We start from the raw sequence: 5,323 nt of genomic DNA, 5'->3' as shown, positions 1-5,323 counted from the left end.
ATCTAGTCGGGAGTGGTGCTGACTGAAAACAGATGATTTGGAGCGATTCGCGCGCCATCTGTTGGTCATTCTAAGGACTTATTGAACTACCCTCGTACCTACTTTTGATATTTTCGTATATCGATTTTTTTATTATTACCGTATCTTTAAAGTACTCTTTATCTTTTCTTTTGTGATTATCGCGAAATTTAAGATAAGGTAAATCCTTTTAGTGAGAGTCTGTGAGGTTTTCCTCTTTTTGTTGATTAGCCTGAAACGCTTAGCGTTCAGTGAGGTTCCCGTTTTCCCGTTTGAAATATAGATTCCGCATGTTTTTACCGCTTCTCACGGACTTCGATGGAATTGGTTTGCCTTTGTCCCAAGCAAGGACGGGCGCCCAAAAATTTTGGGTTATTTTTATTTTCTAATTGTCCATTTTAATCTTATTTTAGTAATCATCGGTCATGTAGTTAAATTTAATACGATAAGGGTGCCATATGCATCACTGAGAGACAATAAAATATTTATTTTTTTTATTTGAAAAAGTGGCTATGATGTATAACCGGGCTTACCCGAGTAAAAGTTTAATAAAAAAAGTAATAATAATCCTAACGAAGGTTTTCTCGCGTTGATGTCCCGGTAGGGCTTGAGGTTTCCTCTCATGACGTTGACGGCTATGTTGGTGGTAGAATTGCTACTGACAGGGTTTTCCATTCAAATAGGCTGATAACGAAGAGAAGAGGGACTAAGCAGAACATCTAAACCCAAATAATAATGGAGCCCGGGAGCCACAGCTGGGGGCCACAACATGCGGGACGGTGGCGATGGTGAGCTGTGAGATGGTCAGGCAGAGCCAATAATCAAACAGCTGACCAGCAAGGGAGGCACTAAGAGTTCTTATTGCTAAGGCAAATGATATCAGGACTAATCTACAGCGACAGAAGACCGAGAAATGGAGATTAAACAACAAGTTTATTTGGCGTGGAAAAACGATGACAATGAACATCAGTTAGAGGTAGCCGCGTTTTACGGTCAAGCAGCAGCAATTGATATTCTTCCTCAACCTATTGATGAGCCAACACCACCACATCCTCCAGAGGTAAGTGGTCTTATACAACCAAAGGCAGAAGCAGAGGTTCAACCCAGAAGGCGGTTTGATTGAACCCGTGTCGCATTGTAAGAAACTTTCGTGACCATCAGGAAGTGAGCGCCTGAAAACTCGTGGAGTGGCAAATGGTAGCTCTAAGAAAGTATCCAGAGGTGACTGTTGTAACCTTCAACGCTCGTGGCCGCTTGTAATTGTAAAAAAACAACATCATCGCAGGAGCTTCGACTTAGTATAACAAAATAAAAAAAACGGAACGATACATGACTCACCGTGCGGCTTCACATCAATTATTACTTACTAACTTTAGAGAAGGGAGCGAGAAAATGTCTAACTTGTGTTATGGCCTTCACTAATAGGCTTTTATTGTTCTTTGAACACACGCGCACACACATGGGCAGCGCGCGTGAACACCTTTTCCACCGGCGCAGAATCGCTTTTTTTCCAAAAAATTGTTACATAATTGACTTTAAACCGAGAGACTGAGGCTACCTTCAAAATCGCTTGGTCTCTCTTATGCCTTAACCTTTAAAACCCAAGCGCGAACTTTATTAATTCAATTCGCAGTAGTTTTGAGTTTTTACCGTGTAATGGGCTAACTTTTCTTTTTTCGCCGCACCGTCTTCGTCACATTATTTTGGGAAGGACGCGGCTTTTGCTTTAATTTTGGAAAAAGGGGTAATCGTTGGACAAGTTTTGTTTCCACTACTTATCGGTGGTTTCAGCGCGCACAATTTAGGAAACGGGAAAAGAAAACCTGTTTTACACTTCTCTGCGTTTACCGTATTAATCCTTAAATGAAACACCTTCAAAAAATAACATAGCTGACCCTTGGGGTCTCTTGACCCTAGCGGTTTTGAACTGTTGTAAAAAGTTTAATTTTCAATATTTTTGCTTATACATTTTTTTGGTATTCTTTAACATCTTTTCTAAAGAATCAATTGATATGTGAAGATAAATTTTATTTATGTTTATGTATCTGCATAGGTGTATGACTCACAAGTTATTTTAACAATATCTTCACGACTGCACACAAATTTGGATGATCTAGATGATCAATAGTTCATATATGTACGCATATTTTAATTACGGTATGCCCTACCTAAATTACATTGTGAATTTTCGAAAATAATTTATATTACACTATTCTGAATTAATAGGGGTGCAACTCTGGCAATGGTCGGACTATTGGTATTTTCGTTGCTGGTTGTGCATTCGAAATTCCACTCGCAATCGGTCTTCCAATTGATGGCTCAGCTTCCATTAATTTACACGACGGTACTAATGCAACGCTTATGTACGATAGTTGAATGAGCATAGTCTGTCTATTCTTAATCCACCGCTGCAGGCTCAACTGGTACAACTTTTGTGTCAAGAGACCCAAGGATTTTTCATTTCTATTGAAATTGTCTGATTCGGCTGAGTACGCTTCAGGCTGCCTATCCACTCTGTTTGATCCTGACAGAAGGGCTTGGTGCTCCCATAAGATTGGCGAAAACTTCGTTAGATTTAAATGTAACGCAGGGTCGTAAATGATTTCGGTTTCTCCGGTTCTCATAGCTCGACCGTGGAAGATCCGCCCGTTGGCCTGGAGCTGTCATCCAGATTCTAGCTGTATTATTCCAATTTGGTCTAGCTATACCAGCTCAGTTGTTTGATTGTAGGAAATTTGAACATTGCAGCTCTTGAGTGTCATCACTCCTGGATTCGGCAGGAGTTCGCTCTCGCAATTTTGATGTCTTGCGTCCTCATTAAAATGTGAGTTGCTTTCAAGAATTCTATGATATGGAAGCACCATGCATGATTCTATTTCTTCGTTAGTCATTATGATATGCCTAACTGGTTCCAACAATGGTATATCTAATAGGACCATGAGCATTTGTTTCTTGTAGGTAGCCGTAAACTTAGAAACGCTGGCCAATTTCTCCAAATCCAGTAGCGGTCCTGGTACGGGAAAGTCAACATCTGGTTGATGGTCTTGGATATCACGGTATATTGGTTCCGCCTGTCTTGACGTCACAAGCGAAAGATGCATTAGACCCTGATGGGATGCATAAATGACCTCAAGGATTCGACTGGCTGCTCGGAGGTACTCGTCGATACTGACCTCTACCACTCTTAAAGTACGAGTTAGATTTTGGACGTTCTTCAACTCGGCAACATCACGTTGAAGCTAACTCAATTTCATGGTGTTCTAAGAAAGTTGTCTCTCCTGAAAAGCTATTTTCTCCTTATTTCTGTCGGACAACTTGTAAATCTCCTCCAACTGCGCCCACACAACTTGTGTTTGTTTACCAACTACATATGAGATGTTTCTTTCAACTACATTGAGTTCGATTATCTTTATTTCAATGGCCTTTCCGTCATCGTATGTCAATAATCCGGTTCGAGGTACAATGATGCCGTCCAATACTCCTAGTAGCGGGGTGGATCTTCGACTCCTTAGTCCAACTGGCAATTTGGGTGAAGCTAATTTTTCGATTCTTCGGCTCATTTAATTCGTATGCCTGGTGATCTCCTTTCTTAACTTTTCTGCAATCCCTATCTTGGAGTCGAAAACATAGTCGCAGATCGTTTGTAGACACGGAACGCCAAATCCTGGTGGACAGAGATCTGACAGGCGATGAAATAGCTCCTCTTATGTTGCCAGGGAGCCTTGAACTTTCCCCACATCGGAAAAGATGGTGACTCTCTAAGTTTCAGTAATCCGTCTCATTATCCCCATTTGCTAATAATAAAACCCCGTGCTAGACTCCGGGAGAGTGATACGGTGTGTAAGTCCCTCTGAATTTGGTTAGCTGGATGGAAAGAAAATTAACAGCAATGTCACCCTTAGTATCTCCCTCTCGCTGCATATTCAAAAATAGACTACCTATTGCAATAGAAAATCAGTATTAGACTTCATACAAAATACCGAAAAGTCAGACATGCATCCCCAGAACCCGCATTTATTGCCAATTATTGCATACCTTCTAGTCCCGCGGGAACGCATGCCCGATTTTAGCATTTTCCGTTCAATGCTGACATTAACGTTCTTTCTTCCCTAGCAATGGGTTATAAAAAGTTTATCCGCATGCTTAGAAAAACGCTTCCCATCTTCGCATTCGAGAGTCACGTTATTATTTTGTGTGGAGCCTACGATGGTGTAAAGTCCATGAGCACGGATATCGATTTTTCCATCTCGGGCATCCTTAACCACATAAACTAGGTCTCCTAACTTGCCACTCAATGGTCGACTCTCCTTATCGTAGTGATCTTTCGATCGTAGCTTAGCTTTGACCAGATTTGACCTGCTAATTATTGTATCATTGTCACTCTTGTGATCAAGTCACGGAGATAGACCCCATAAGTTTCCACCTCTTCGCCTTGAAGGAATGAACTTGCTTCTCGGGCCAGTCGTCCGAAAACCAGTAAGTAAGGAGTAAAGTTAATAGCCTCGTGCACGGAAGTATTATACTCAAACATGGCGAATGGGAGAAATCGATTCCAATCGTCAGAGTCACTTGCATAATGCTTAATGTAATCTGTGAGCACGATATGGCTTCGTTCTAGAGATCCATTTGTTTTGCGGTCGGTATCCGGATGTAGTCAATTTGCTTTACCTTGAAAATACCTTTATTGCTAACGAAAATACTTCTTCTGTCTGTGAGAATACATTTCCAGGCACCATATTGGGAAAATAAGTTAGTAGTTAACGCATGGGCTAAGGTAGTGGTTCTCAAGTCGCGAATGGGAACGGTAATGCAGTACTTAGTGAAATTGTTCTACATTGTCAAGATATGGCGATTACCGCTTGGGGTGGTTGAGAGTTTTCAAACGGTATGCAAAGATACCTTGTCAAAAAGTTCTGCGGGAATGTCCGTGATCACCATGGGTTCTTGGGTTCGCGCACATACTAGTTTCTGTTTTGAGGCAGCCCATGGTATTTGCAAATGAATTGGGCTCGTTGTTTCTTAGGAGAGACCTCTATCCTTCCCTGGCAAAGGATAAAGGTGATATCGCCACTCCGGAATATCTTTGATAGAGTTTCCGCCATTTTATTTTGAGGAAGTGAACTCAATAAATCACCCAAATTAGCCATCCGACACGTGGTTTTCTTGTCCCCTTTTGGGGCTAAGAGAAGGCCACGTAGTCCTTGAATCACATCGCCCCAGTCGACCTCGTCGTTGTGATTTTTTTAAACCACGATCGAGTAAACTTTGTGTCAACCATAGGGTGTAACTAGGACTTGCCCTATTT

This window comes from Belonocnema kinseyi, chromosome 6 (genome assembly GCF_010883055.1).
Source record: "Belonocnema kinseyi isolate 2016_QV_RU_SX_M_011 chromosome 6, B_treatae_v1, whole genome shotgun sequence".
Taxonomy (NCBI): Eukaryota; Metazoa; Arthropoda; class Insecta; order Hymenoptera; family Cynipidae; genus Belonocnema; species Belonocnema kinseyi.
Note: the sequence above shows the minus strand (reverse complement) of the source record.